General features: G+C 39.9%; 1 protein-coding gene across 16 annotated transcripts in view; it reads left to right on the top strand.

The window, feature by feature from the left end:
* Positions 1–15,188, top strand: part of EXOC3L4 (exocyst complex component 3 like 4) — an 82,556-nt gene that overhangs the window by 13,789 nt on the left and 53,579 nt on the right. For 2 of the 16 annotated variants that reach the window (XM_072630149.1, XM_072630146.1), the window contains exons 1-2: positions 1,100–2,864; positions 3,735–3,846. The exons of 13 other annotated variants lie outside the window; for them this stretch is intronic. The gene's annotated coding sequence lies outside the window, so the exon portion shown is untranslated. Of the gene's footprint in view, positions 1–1,099; positions 2,865–3,734; positions 3,847–15,188 lie in introns of those variants that run through there. One more of the 16 variants, XM_072630147.1, reaches the window with a different exon arrangement.

Below are 15,188 nucleotides of genomic sequence, written 5' to 3'. Positions count from 1 at the left end.
ATATATTTAGTACATCAATAGAAAGCATTTATCATTATTAATCAGATCAGCTGCCAGGGCTGGACCTGGGCCTGGCTATTTTGGCCTTCTAGTTACCTAGCTACCCAGGTATAGGGGAAGGGCAGGATCAGTAATTTCTCACCCTTCAAAGGCTTTTGAACAATGAGTCCAGTTACAAGTTCCCTCACTGTTCTGAGACAAAGGACATGGGACATAGTCTAGTCTTCACTCTTCTGCCAAAAATAAAAGTATTAGTGCAGGACTATGGCCTCTGAGAGAAAGGAAGGTCACAAAAGAACACAGAATGTGGGATTAATGGGATCATAGGATTTAGAGTGGAAAGGTTTCTTTGAAAATATAGGAATTTATCAGATTGGCTAATATGGCAGAAAAGGAAAATGATAAATGTTGGAGGAGATGGGGTAAAACTGGGAAACTAACGCATGGTTGGTGGGTTTGTGAGCTAATACAAACATTCTGGAGAACAATTTGGAACTATGTCCAAAGGGCTATGAAACTCTGCATATCCTTTGATCCAGCAATACCACTACTAGGTCTATATCCCAAAGAGATCAAAGAAAAAGGAAAAGGACTTATATGAACAAAAATTTGTAGCAACTCTTTTTGTGACAGCAAAGAACTGGAAATTGAGGGGATGCCCATCGAGTGGGGAATGGCTGATTAAGTTGTGGTATATGAATGTAATGGAATACTATTGTTCTATAAGAAATGATGAGCAGGATGGTTTCAGAAAAAGCTAGAAAAACTTACATGAACTGATACAGAGTAAAGTAAGCAGAAACAAGAGAAGGTTGTACACACTAACAGCAATATTATACAATGATCAGCTGTGAATGCCTTAGTTATTCAAAGCAATACAATAATCCAAAATAATCCCAAAGGAATCTGATGAAATATGCTATCCACCTCCAGAGAAAGAATTGATAAAGTCTGAATACAGACCAAAACATACTGTTTTCACTTTCTTTAGTTTTCCCTCTTTCTTTCTTTGCTTCTTCCTTCCTTCCTTCCAAATTTTCTTCCATAAATGAACAAGATAGAAATGCTTTATATGATTGTATATGTATAACATATTAGATTGCTTACCATTTCAAAGTGAGAGGAGGAGAGGTAAGGAGGGATAGAATATAGAACTCAAAACTTAAAAAAAAACAATGAATTTAAAAAATTTTTACATGTAATTAGGGGGAAATATTATAAAAAAAAATAAACTTAAAAAAAAGAAAATACAGGTGCTGCTAAGAAAAAATACCACCTCATATTTTTATGCTATTCTAATGTTTATAAACTTATTTTCTCATACCAACTGTAATAACACTGTGGAAATATTATTCCCATTTTACAGATGACTACTTCATGCCTAGCCTATTGCAGTGACCTGTTGATTGGTTTCCCTGACTCAAGTCTCTTCTCCTTCCAGCCCATCCTCCACTCAGCTATCAAAATGATTCTCCTACAGTTCAAGTCTAACCATATCACCCCTCTATTCCATAAACTCCAGTGGTTCCCTATTACCTCCAGAATCAAATGTAAAATCTTGGTTTTCAAAGCTTTTCATAACTTGGCCTTTCTAGTCTTCTTACACCTTTCCCCCCTCCACATACCCTGTGATTCCACCATCTGCAAGAAGCCTTTTCTGGTCCCCTTTGCCATTTTAATGCTAATGATGTCCCTCTAAATTAATTTCATTTTATCCTGTTCACCGTTATCTCCCCTGATAGATTGTGAGCACCTTCAATGCAATTGACTTTTGCTTTTCTTTCTAACACAGTGCCTGGTACATAGTAGATGCTTAAGAAATACTTTTTGACTTGACTTAACTTGACCTAAGGAAGCTGGGGATCAAGTAGACAAGTATTTTACTGGGGGTCTCACAACTGGTGACCAGAACTTTTTGCCTCCAAGACCAGTATTCTTTCTACCAAAACATGCTGCTTCTCCAGACTTGTTGGCCCCCAAATCCACTATCAGTTTCTACAATAGGGTAGAAAGAATCTGGACCTGAGAATTAAGAGACTTGAGTTCCAATTCCAGCTATGCCACTAACTCAATGTGTGACCTGAGGCAGGTTCTCTCCCCATGTTTGACCTCTGCTTTCTCCTCTGCAAAATGATGGGGACTAAGTGATCTCTAAGATCCCTTCAATAACAGATAATTCACAGACTGGGTAACTGAGAACTGTCAGGAACAAAATAAGTATACAGACTCTCCATTTCATAGGATCAAATCCCCAGCATTTATGGCTCTCCATATCATGGCTCTAATCTTTCTGTCCAGTCTGATCCATCCCCAATCCCATCCTTCCTCCCCCTTTAATACTCTGTTCCATCCAGAATAGTCTCCCTGTCCCTTATATACTAAAGGCTCATTCCAGCATTCTACCCTTTATTTTTGCTGGATTTAGGGATGATCAAAGGATTGGACCCTTAGAGTGTTGTTATGTCAATATCAACAGGGGGCTTCCATTAGAGGATTCTATGACTCTCAAGTTGCTTATCACTTTTACTAATAATTTGGTTGTAGGCATAAAGATCATATACCATACTTAAGAGATTAACAGAAGATATGAAGTTGAGAGGGAGAAAAGAAAAGAAATAAGCCTTTATTGAGCACCTACTATGTTCCAGACACTATGCTAAGTGTCTCCTTTGATTTTCTGGGAGATAACATTTCCATTTTACAGTTGAGGAAACTGAGGCCATCAGCAGTTAAGTGACTTGCCCAGGGTTACATAGCTAATAAGTGTCCAAGGCTGAATTATGAACTCAGATCTTCCTGACTCCAGATCCAGTGCTCTATCCACTATGCCACTTAGATTCAGGATCCAAAAAGAATCTCATCAGGTAAGAACAAGTATTTAACCTAATGAAATTCAATCTGATAAGAACAAATTCAAATATTTACAAATGAGTCCTCCCAAAATCAGCTGCTGGATCATGAGGTAGAGGTGATATGATGAGGAAACTGTTTGAAAAAAGGAGAATTGATTTAGAGTGAAATAAGCAGATTCAGAAGAAAAATATGGTATAATCCACATATACACAACCACAACAATGTAAGTAAAAGTAGCACCAAAAGGAACTTTGAGTTAACTGAAAAATAATTATCATGGAGTATAGCTAATAAATGAAACAGAAACTGGCCTCTTTGAAGCAGAGAGGGCAGAGATATAGGGGTAGAATTGGGCATACCCTGTCAGATTGGGTCCCTACTTCTTTCTACTTAATTATTTTTCCTTATTAGAAGGGAACAGTGGTGTATTATTCTAGATGGAGGGAGAGTGACAGGTGGGGGTAATATATCCAGAAATGACGGTGATAAAAAAATAGATGCCAATAAAATTTATTTTGAGAAAAAAAATCTAGGGCTCTTAGTTAACTCAACATGAATTAATGATTTGAAAGGGCAGCAAAAAATCCAGCCGATTCTTAGGCTGGTGGCATTAAGAGGAACATGATGTACAGAAAAGGGAGCTGAGAGCTCTTTTGCCTTCTCTTTCTTTGGAGTTTTGTATTTAGTCGTGGACTTCACACTTTAGGAAAGACATTAGAATATGTCCAAAAGAGGGACAGAAAGGCAAAGAGATTGAAGACCATGCCATGGGCAACCAATTGACTATTTTCTTTGGACTAAGGCCAGCGTGGGAATTTGTTTTGCTTGATTACACACGTTTGTAACAAGGGGTTTTATTTTTCTTACTTTCTCAATGCAAGGAGAAGGAGGAAGTGGGAGGCAAAGAATGTAGACCTGAAAATAAAAGAAAATGGAATTTTTTTTAAAAAGAATGAAAAAATCCGTTGAAGGAACAAGGGATATTTATCTTGGGTAAGTGAAAGATTTAGAGGAGTATGATGGTTTTCTTCAAGTGTTTGAACAGCTATCATGTAGTAATAACAATATCATTATGTTTGCAAAGCACTTTACATATCGCACCTCATTTGATACAATAACCACATAAAGTTGTTCAGTCGTTTCAGTTACGTCCAACTCTTTGTGATCCCTTTTTGGGATTTGCTTGGCAAAGATACTGAAATGGTTTGCCATTCCCTTCTCCACTTCATTTTACAGACGAGGAAATCGAGGCAAACAGGGCTAAGTGACTTGCCCAGGATCACACAGCTATTAAGTGTCTGAGGCCAGATTTGAACTCATGAAGATAAGTCTTCCTGATTCCTAGCCCAGTGCTTCATCAACTGTACCACCTAGCTGCCCCTGCCACAGTTCTATTATTATGACTATTTTACAGATGATGAAATTAAGATAAAGATTAAATGACTTGCCTGGAGTCGGAACAACATGTAAGTGACTGATGTAGGGTTTGAAGTAAAGTCCTCCAGACCACAAATCCTGTGTTCCATCCATCGTATCACCTAGCTACCCTACTAGTAGAAGAGTTAGACTTGTTCTGCTTGGCCATAGAGGAGAAAACTAGGAGTAAATTGAAGTGATATAGATTTATTCTCCTCGTAAGGAAAAAGAGAAATCTCAAAGCAGAATGACCCACCTAGACTTTATGGAAGGATTTTTGCTCAAGTATATTATATTAAGTATTGGGCCACCTTTGTGATTTCTTTCAAATCTGAGCTTTTATACTATTATCTGAACTGGGAAGATCTTTCCTCACTCTCCCTTCAATTCTTAATTCCCTTTTAGATCCCTATTGATTTGCATTTTTCCCCATGAACACACCTCTGATTATTCCAGTCTCTCAGGGCTCTCTCTCTTGCCCCAGAATTTTGGTAGCTCTGACTATTTGAACCCCACGGCTGAAAACTCGATGGTCCACAGTGCTGTTCTTTTCTCTTATTAGAAATATAGACTTCAAAGGCTGTCTAATCATAGGATCATAGATTTAGACCTGGAGGGGACCTGAGGTTATCTAGTAGGTTTTGAGCTAGATCTAACTCAGTTCAATTTCCTGTTAATTTAGGTTTGACGATGAAACTAAATGAGACACTTGTAAATTATTCAACAGTTAATGAAAAGAGAGTTATTTAGCTACAGCAAGGGAAAGATATTTAACAAGGATACCAGGAGTGGATTCAACTGATTGATGCTCTCCTTTGTTCTGTTATCCATGAGGGTCTGCCAGCCAAGCATCAGAGAGAGAGGCTGGAGCTCTTTGTGGACGCATTGTACTCAGTACAGTGATGCCAATGGCCCAAGCCTTTAGACATTCTGAGCTAATTAATTTTTGAAGATGGTTTCAATATCTTTTAAAGAGAAATTAGTCCAACTTGCAGAGGAAATAAGGGAGTGGGATTGGGGTGGGTGGAGTAGGGAAGAGTATTTAGATATATTATTCCTATCACATAGTCCAATCTCTTTATTTTATAGGTGAGGAAACTGACTCAAAATATTAAGTGACTTACTTGAGGTTACACAGGTGACAGCAAGTGGTATGTCCACAATTCAAACCCATGTCCTCGGACTCTAAATCCAGTGGTATTTCTTTAAAAAATATATATATTTTTTAAAATATGAACTTCTGAAGCATGAATATTTCAACATACAAAGAACAAAAGAGGATTATCTATGAAACTTTGAACTTCTGTTACATGAGGTTTTCTAAAGCACATTTTAAATTTATCACGTCATAAAACTCATGCTTGTGTGTATCTCCTTCTGAACTTCCTTCTCTACTCCTGCAAGTATTTTTTAAACATTTCGCCATTTCCACTACACTGTTTCCTGTGTATGTCTTGTGTCTCAGACCAAGCATGGACTGAGGACAAGAGTTCAGGCTTCCATCTTCCTATCTCCCTACATTTGAGCTAGCCCACAGTTGAACACATGGTGGGGCTAAGGCAGTTGTTGAAGTAATCAGCTGTGTTCTTTCTCTGTATCTCAGTTACCTTCCTCTGGAAAAATAATCCTAAATTAGGAGTTCCTAACCTTTTTTGGTCCCATACCCGCTGGCTTTCAAGAAAACTTCACATACTTCCTATTCAATAATGAAAACAAAGAAATGCTAGAAATTGCTATACATAAGCATATAAGAAATAAAATAGATTAATTTTTCATGAAGAAAACTTTGGCCCATAACATTTTGGGGAGTATCATAGTAATATAATCACATTATATAATAATATAATATAACAATATAATCATAATGTTGTTAAATATTTATCAGAATAGTTAAATGAGACTCAAGGTTCTCACGTATTCTCAACTATCTAGATGATGCAGTGGATAGAGTGCTTGACTTGAAATTAGGAAGACCTGAGTTCAAATCTTGCCTCAGACACTTTCTTGTTATATGACCTTGGGCAAATCATTTAAATTCCTGCAGCCTCAGTTTCCCTCATGCATAGAAAACTCATCAACCAAAACTTTCAGTGCTATATAAATGTTAGCTGTCACTTACTCTCTCTGTGGCTATTGAAAAAGATCTAGTAAATCGTGTCCAGGCTCCATTTTGTTTCTTGCTTTCTTTTTGAATGAGAACAGGACTGAGGATTCTGATTCATAGAGCTAAGTTGTTTTCAATGGAATTAAAGCCTTGAGGACATTTTGTAGGACATGGGGCATGATTCTCTCTGGATATACCAAGAGTTTTGTAATTTCAGTGATGGGGAATCGATTTAGAGTTTCAAGTTATTACAGGGATCAAGTTATTACAGGATTTTATATCCAAACTTCATTCATTTGGGTCTTGGTCAGTAAGAATTTTCCTTCAACCATCTCTTTCATATCTTTCAGATGCCCTGTAATACTACCTCCCTTTTCCATGGTGACTCTTCATTTCCCCCTCATTGTTTTCTGTCCATTCCAAATTTTTTCACTTAACTGTTACTTTTGGAAAATGGAATAAAATTTCAAATTTGGTGCATATATTTTATATATACATATACATATATGGTCTTATGTTTGTTTATATTTCCTGTATCCCCCTGTCAAGTTTCTTGTTGTCTCTGACACCTACCCTCACCTGAAATCTGGATTGGGAGCCCCTAAACTAAATGGTCTCTCAAGTGCTGAGTAGCTCTTCCAGTCTATGAGCTAAGACCATTTCCAGCTCTAATTGCCATGATCATATGATCCTTCCAGCTCAGATCTAGGATTCTCCCTTCTTATCTCAAGAAGTGCTTGTTGGTCTTTGGCTCCTGGTGAGTCTAAAGGTGATAACACCTCCTGATCTGATCTCTCCTCTCCTGGTCACAGTGCAGTAAGTTCAGTCTCAGCCATGTCCTGAGACAGGAAGGAGCCTTTGCCAGGAACAACTTTTTCCTTACTCAAGGTAGGGTGGATCTGAGAGGATCTGAGCAGCCCTGACCAGCCCGTATGCAGGGGAGAGTGGGGGTTTCGGGAATGGTAAAGGGACTCAAAAGACACTAGAGCTGGAAGAGATTTTAGGAGACAATACTGGACATAAAATATCAAAGCTGTATCAGTGCTTATTAGGGTGGAAAGGGAGAGAACAGAGAATTGCTAGCTGGAAGGATCTTAGAGACCATCTAGTGATCAGGATGATTAAGGATTCTTAACTGTGGTCTATAATCTTGCTTTTTAAAAAAATAAAATAAAATATTTTGATATTTTTATTTAAATATAATTGGTTTTCTATATATTTTACTGTATACATTTATAAGTATTATCTTGAAAAGAGGACCATATGCTTCATCAAACTGCAAAGTGGTCCATGTCACAAAAAAGATTAAGTCCCCCTGATCTGTTCCAACTTCCTTATTTTACAGAGGAGGAACATGGGGCCCAGAAAGAAGGACTGCCTTATTTTATTTTTTTATTTATTATTATTTTTATTATATTATTATTATATTTTATTGTATTATTATACATTACATATAATATATAATATACTTGTATATTACATCAATATATTATTATATTTTATTATTATTTTTATTCTTTTATTTTTTCCTAATAAGCTTTTGACTGGCTTATTATCCTTAATTTTTTAAACTTATTTTAATTTTTCTAACTTAAATACCTAAAAAGAGATCATTTCCATGCACAGAGAAAAACACAAAAAAGAATTCTACATGAAGCCCTGAGTCTCCATTTCATACTTCTTGCTTTTTGTTTTAAAAAGAAAAAAGTGCAAAATAAATGTTACCCATTATGAAAAAGGACTTGTTCAAGATCACACAGTGAGGAAGGGAGTTACTGGGTTAGGACAAAGACTCAGGTCCCAGACTCCAGGCTCTTCCCCACTCCCCCTTTTTTTGGAGGCATTGAGGTTAAGTGGCTTGCCCATAGTTACACAGCCAATAAGCACCTGAGGTCAGATTTGAACTTGGGTCTTCCTGACTCCAGGGTCAGTGCTCTATCCACTGAACCACCTAGCTGCCCTGTAAGCTCTTTCCTCTACATCATCATACAAGGAGAAAGTAGGAGAAAGAAGGGAGAAGAAGTCAAAAAGGAGATGGAAGACAGACAAGACCCCAGCAAAGAGCAAGGTGATCCAATGAAAAGAGGAAGCCCAGAGGGAGAGGCACAAAGCCTCCAGTCTGCATGTGTTCTAATCCTGTCTCTGGCACTGAGTCTGTCACCTTAGGTGACCCTTTCCATTCTCTGGGCCTCAGGTTCTCCTTCTGTAAAACAAAGGCAATGATCCTATAGAGTTAAGGAATAACAGCTTTGATATGTTGAAAAGACAGGGCTGGATCAACTAAGAAGGTCTTTAGGGACTAGTCACTCAACAGCCCCAGGGGTGTCCCCTGGTCCCTCTCTCCCCCCTTCTCTTCCTACCAAAAGCTAGGAGAGAATTGCTATTGTGTTCAGTTGTTTCTGAATCTTATACACCTTAATTTATTCAATTTATCATATTTCTTGAGTGTTTACTTCACACCTCCCCCCAGTTTGATTTTTTTTTTAAAGGGGTCATCCCTCGAGTAACTTAAAGAAGCCTATTCATTGAGTGGGCGTATCTCACTCAAAGTGAGAATGTGATAAGACCTTAGCCTAAAACAGCTAAGGTCTCCCCTTGCATCCTGGGCCAATCATTCTGATGAATACCAGGCCATTGGACCCAGATGGCTCAGGAAAAGAAAGTGAGGCTGGTGATTTTGCACAGCCCTACCTCACTCAAATCAAAGTCAACTGCAAGTCGTGTCATCATCTTGATGAGAGCGAAGGACAAATACAACAACAACAAGGAGAGAATTGAATGAAATCTGAATCATACCCTGAACTTGAGAAAAGAAGGTGAACAGAAAGGGAAAAACAGGGGGGTAGGGGTAAGGTGAGAGGAGAGGAGAAAAGTGTGAGAAGGAAGGAAGCAGGCTCTTTGGTTGGAGGGTGGGAGGAAGTTGAGGCCAGAGGCCTGGGGAAAGGAAGATGATGGGAAATGAGACCTGGACAGGAATCCTGGGTTTCCCTGCCTTCTTCCAGGAATTGGGGCCAAATGGAAATCCAGGAATTCAGGAAGGTCAGAGAAGGTTAGACTTCCCGAAGATATCAGAAAGACTTCTTCTCTTTCCTCCTCTTTCTATCTTTTGTCTTCCCTCCCCGCTCCTGCCATGTTTTTTTTCCCCCTCTTCACTCTCTCCTTTCCTCCCTCTTATCTTCCTCTAGGCCCAAAGGAATAAGAAGCTGGAAGGAATTTCTTTTTTCTTCCTTGATTTGTGGAGTAATGGATTTGTGGAGTAAAAGAATCCAGAAGCCCTGGATTCCAGTCCTGTCTCTGCTACTGTCTTGCTTTGTGACCTCAGCCAAGATCCTTCCATTCTCTGGGCCTCAGTTTCCTCCTCTATCAAATGAGGGTTTGGGTAAATGATACCTAGCTTCTGTCTTTAAGGAACTCAATTTAACAGAGTAAATAAGATATATACATGGACCTCACAAAACACTTTATTTTGAAACTGCATTTATCAAATGATTGTTCAATAACTGACATTTATGAAGTACTTAAAAAGTTTGCTTAAGCATTGTTTATTAAGTGTGAAGTCCCTTCTTGTGTGGGACAGTGAAGTGGTGAAGGGGAGTCTGCAATCAGGAAGATCTGAGTTCAAATCCAGACTCAGACACTTATTAGCTACGTGACTCTGGGCTAGCCAGTTCTCCTCTTGTTTGCCTCAGTTTCTTCATCTGTTAAATGAAGATAATAATAGATCCTACCTCACAGGGTTGTTGTGAAGATCAAATGAGAAGTGTTTAGCACATGCCCTGGCACATAGTAGGCACTGTTGTTGTGTGTGTTCATTGTTTGTTTTCTAAGAAGACCATGACATCAGAGAAATGATGACTTGACTTGCACTTGACTTTGTTTTGAGTGAGGGAAGTCTGTGCAAGGTCACCAGCCTCACCTCTCCTCCAGAGCCATCTGGATCCAGTGACCAGATATTCATCAGGATGACTGGAGATAGCCCAGGATGCAATGGGAGACCTTGGCCTTTTTCTCCTAAGGCTTATTCAGGTACTCACTTAGAGTGAGGTGATGCCCTATAAATGTTGGCTATTAGTATTATTATTATTCAAGTTCCATAGCCCTTACAAGGTAGATACTATAGGTATTATTACTATTATTATTAGATGACAAAACTGAGGGTCAGGGACATTCAGTGACTTGCTTGCTGTTGTATAGCTTTTGTTACAGGCAGGATCTGAACCCAGGTCTTACTGACTCCAAAAACAGTCCTCAGTCTACTTTGCCACAGTGTAGTACAGCTAGCTGTGCAGGTGCCTGGCTAATTTCCTGTCCCCTCCCCACTCCACTAGACTCTGAGCTCCATGAGTGAAGAGATGATGGCTTATCTAAACTAGCACCAAACAGGACTATGTACAGACTAGAAGCTTAACAAATATTTGCCTTATCACAAAATAAAAAGCAGAACATGGTAAGAGGAGTATAGAAGTCAGAAAGATTGCTTCCAGTTGGGGAGGAATCCAGGTCATCGGCCTGGAGTTGGTCATTTGAACTGGCCTTGAGTGTTATCAGGTAGGAGTGGGGGTGTCCTTAAATTTGGACAAATTCTCCTGTTTTTGCAGAGGCAAGAGGATGTGTGGATCAGAGAGACTATGAGGTATGGGGGAAGATCAATGGATTTAGGGTCAGAAGACTCATATTTGAATCCTGGATCTGTGATTTATTCCCTGTATAATCTTGGAATTTTTGATCTGTTAGTTGCATCTGATTTTTTGTGACCCTCTTTAGGGTTTTCTTGGCAAAGATACTGGCCATTTTACAATTTCCAGGTCATTTTACAGATGAAGAAACTAAGGCAAACAGAGGTTAAGTGACTTTCCTAGGGTCACACAGCTAATAAGTATCTGAGGCCAGATTTAAAATCAGGTCTTCCTAATTCCAGGCCTAGCACGCTGTCCATTGTGTCACCTAGCTGCCCTTATAACCTTAGATAACAGACTTCTTTCCCCTCTCTGGGTCTCACTTCACTCCTTTGTAAAATGAAGTATTTGGGCTAGACAATCTCTAAGACTCTTTCTAATTCTAAATCTTATTATCCTATGACTTTTCCAGGTTCTACACAGTCTGTAAGATCCCATGAAGGGCTGACGATCACCAAAGGATAGACATGTGTTATTGTTGTTTTAGCTCTTCTGTTGCATTCACAATCCATGGGTTAATAGTAACCCAGGGGCAACTAGATGATGCAGTCGATATAGTGCCAGGCCTAGAGTCAGGAAGACCTGAGTTCAAAATCTGCCTTTGGATACTTATTAGCTTTGTGACCCTGGGCAAGTCACTTAACCTCTTTTTGCCTTAATCCACTAGAGAAGGAAATGGCAAACCACTCCAGTATCTTTGCCAAGAAAACCCCACGGACAGTATGGGGCACCAAATCACAATGAGTCAGACGTAACTGAGTGACTGAGCAATAGTAGTAACCCAGGCAAGGTAACCAAGAAAGCTAACCTAATACCCGGACTGCATTAAGAAGCATAGTGTCCAAATGGAGGACGTTGATATTCCCTTGTCCTCTGCCTTGGTCAGGTCACATCTGGAACATTGTGTTGAGTTCTGAGAACCATCATTTAGGAAAGACTTCGATAAGTTAGAGTATGTCTAGAGAAGGGTGACCAGAATAGGATGGGCACTGGATATCAGGTTGTATGATGACAGGATCAAAGAATGTTAAGTCTGGAGAGGAGAAGATGTAGGGGCATAGTAGATGCTTACTAGCTATATGACCTTGAGAGAGTCATTGAACATCTCTGGGCCTCGGTTTTCTCATCTGTAAAATAAAGAGGCGATTCAAGACTTCTAATATCCTTTCCTACTGAAAAGCTATGATCTTTGGTTCTTATGAAGGTATGCTATGTGGAAGAAGGATGCAATTTATTCAGGTTGGCTTTTAAGAAGTAATAGTAGGGGAAGAAGCAGGGGAGTGGAGTGGGGAGAATCAAAAGGGTTGTAAATTTTAGCTTAATGTAAGGAAATAATTACAGATGTCCAAAAGTATAATGGACTCACTTGGAAGGTCATGAGTTTCCCAAAACCAGAGGTCTTCAAGCAGCAGCTGGACGATGATTTGTGGAGGCTGTTATAGAGGGATTCCTTGTGTGGGATGGGTTAGACTAGATGCCCATTAAGGTCCCTTCTGGCTTTGAAATTCTGGATTTCATGTGACAAGCTTCAGATAAGCAGTTAATATAAGTAATATAAATAAAGGGAAAAACCCCAGGTTAGGAGGCAGAGAATCTGGTTCTGGGCTTGGCCTCTGATACTCAGTTACCTTGGGCAAATGTGTCCTCCTCTCTGATCCTCAGATTCCTTATTTGTAAAATGATAGGAATGTTTGTACTACGTACGTTACAGGGTCAGAGTGAAGAAAGCACTTTTTAAAATATTATGTAAACATGGCTTACTGTCATTACTCAGGCCTCATTAAGCTATAGGTCTCTTGAGAGCTAGCCCAAGCTCAAGCCAGGCTTTGGGGGGTTCAGCATCCACTTGAAACTATGGCTTATGAGCTCCCCCTTCCCATGATTCCTTGCCAGACCAACCAGAGGACACACAAAAATTAAATAGTATAGCAAAAGAAATGAAAAGGAAAATTTCCCCCATACCCACAGGAGTACATTCTGCCCCAGATTTCCATACCTCTGGGTTGGGAGAGAAAATGTATATGGGTAATGTAGGACATATGTAGGAGGTAACACACATATAGGGACCACATGTGGTCAGGGAAACTTGTACTCCTGGAGAAGCTTTTTAGCTGGGACTCTCTCCTCTTTGGACACCGATATTTGCTTGCTACTACGAACCTGTGGGTTTCTTATCTTTGAAATGTTAACAGAGGACCAGAGAAGGAAAGAGGAAGAAGAAGGATATGTATGAGCGGAGCCAGATTCCTCCCCATTCTAAGTCTTCCTTGCGGAGGTAGGGAGGGGTGCTAGGAAGGACAGTGGCTGGGAACTTGTTCCAAGTAAGAGAAGATCCAGCCAGATCTAAACGGGAGAGGTTGTCAAGCTGGACTTGGGCAAATCACTTGTCTGTCTGGGTAGCAGGTTTCTCAAATGCAAAATGAAAGGGTTTCCCTATACCTATATCTTAATCTGGGGTCCATGAATACCTGTGTGGTCTATGGATAGGTTTCAGGGGGTCTGTGAGCTTAGATAGGGGAAAAAAATTGCATTTTCATTTTTACTAACCTGTACTTGAAATTTAATATTACCTTCATTTATTTAAAAGGACTAGAGGGGTCCTCTGAGAAAGGGTCCGTTAGCTTAAGTGGACTACCAAAGGGTTGCACGACACAAAAACTGCTAAGTATCCCTGCACTAGACAATCTATAAGCCCCTTCTAATTCTTAGGTTCATAGCATTTAGTACTGGAAAGAGTGTTACATATTGTGGTGTAGTAGATAAAACTTCAAACCTCGAGTCAGGAAGACCTGAGTTCAAATATGACTTCTGAAACTAGTTGGAAGGGTAAGGTAGTTAAGCTGTTTACCTCAGTTTCATCATCTGTAAAGTGGAGATTATAACAGCACCTACCTCCCAGAATTGTTGTGAAGTAGGTGATACAAACGGGATAATCTTTGGAAAGCACTCAGCATGGTGCCTGCCACAGAGTATAAAGTTAGCTATTGTTATAGCTCAATATAGCTACATAGGTCCAAACCCCTCATTTTATAGATAAGAAAATGAAAGCCCAGAGAGACAGAGTTATTTGCCAAGGTAATAAGTAGCACAGAAGGAATTTGAACTTAGCTCCTCTAACTCCAGTCCATTGCCTTAGGTTTGAGGACTACTTGTTGGCTTAAGGCAGGAAGAGGCAGGAGGAGTCTGGGTAACTTGGCCAATTTCCCGAAGCTTTGTTGACCCAAGCCATGACTATGCATGGTATTGTTAAACCATGGAGACGATATCAGTTACAAGAAGGGCAGGAAACCACTGGGAGAACAAGAATGATACACTGGAGTTCCTGCCCGCATCTTTCCCTTCTTCCCCTCCTATCTAGTCAGAAAGGAGACTTCAGTGGTACTATGGCTCCTAGAAAAAGACTTCCCAGTCTCCCCTCCCCCAGGCTAAGGTCAAGAACTAGGAGACCCTAGGCTTCTAGATTCTAACCTTAAATAGTCCTTTTCTTGGTCAGGCTGTGAGTTCCTTTTTGGAAAGCCCAGACCTGTTCCCCAGAGTACCCTTGAGTCTGAATTTGCTCCTTTTCTCTCCCCTCTAGACTGTGGGGTTCAGGAGGGCTGAGCCTAGATGGTTTCCTCTTATCTCACTGCCCAGAAAGTCCCAAAGGCTATAGAAGTCACTGAGTGTGTCCTTCCTGTTTCTCCCATGTTATAGAATATATAATGCCAGTACTAAAAGGGAACTTAAAACATACTCTTTCAGGCAGACATGGTGGTACATAACTAATCCCTGCTAGGTGGGAAACTGAGTCTGGCAGATCTCCTGGGCTCAGGAGTTCTAAGTGGTAGTGGGTTAAGTCAGGGGACTGCACTAAGCACATGGGAGGTAGGGCCCAGGTCAGAAACAGAGCTAGTCAAATGGGATTGGAAAAGGCAGGCAGGAAGGAAGAGAGTAAGAAAAGAAAAGAAGAGGGAGGGAGGAAGGAAGGAAGGAAGGAAGAAAGGAAGGAAGGAAGGAAGGAAGGAAGGAAGGAAGGAAGGAAGGAAGGAAGGAAGGAAGGAAGGAAGGAAGGAAGGAAAATGATTTTCAGACTTGAAAAAGACTTTCTCATCTAATCCAGAGATTCTTTATCTGTGGTTGCGAACTTGTTGCTTGCTTGC

This window comes from Notamacropus eugenii, chromosome 1 (assembly GCF_028372415.1).
Source record: "Notamacropus eugenii isolate mMacEug1 chromosome 1, mMacEug1.pri_v2, whole genome shotgun sequence".
Classification (NCBI taxonomy): domain Eukaryota; kingdom Metazoa; phylum Chordata; class Mammalia; order Diprotodontia; family Macropodidae; genus Notamacropus; species Notamacropus eugenii.
The sequence above is the reverse complement of the archived record's forward strand: the minus strand, read 5'-3'. Positions and strand labels throughout refer to the sequence as shown.